Source organism: Cynara cardunculus, assembly GCF_001531365.2.
Source record: "Cynara cardunculus var. scolymus isolate 2C chromosome LG 10, CcrdV1, whole genome shotgun sequence".
Taxonomy (NCBI): Eukaryota; Viridiplantae; Streptophyta; class Magnoliopsida; order Asterales; family Asteraceae; genus Cynara; species Cynara cardunculus.
In genome coordinates, this window is record NC_037537.1 from 12,416,359 (window position 1) to 12,416,630 (window position 272).

The window sequence follows — 272 nt, forward strand, 5'->3', positions numbered from 1 at the left end:
TATACACACACACACATAGTAGAAGGGTACTCACGCAATGCAGCGAGATATATCTCGATTTTAATGTTTCGTTTTATTATTTGTCTTTGTCGATGTTATAATACGGTTTTATGTGGTTTTGAGAAATCAATAATGTTTTTATTTTTGAATAAAATATAAATTTGAAAAAATATATATATAAAAGTTCTAGTTTTTTGTGTAATTTCTTTAATTCAATTTTTATTATAATTTAATTTAGGTTTAATAATGAAATAATTTATTTTTGGTTTAAT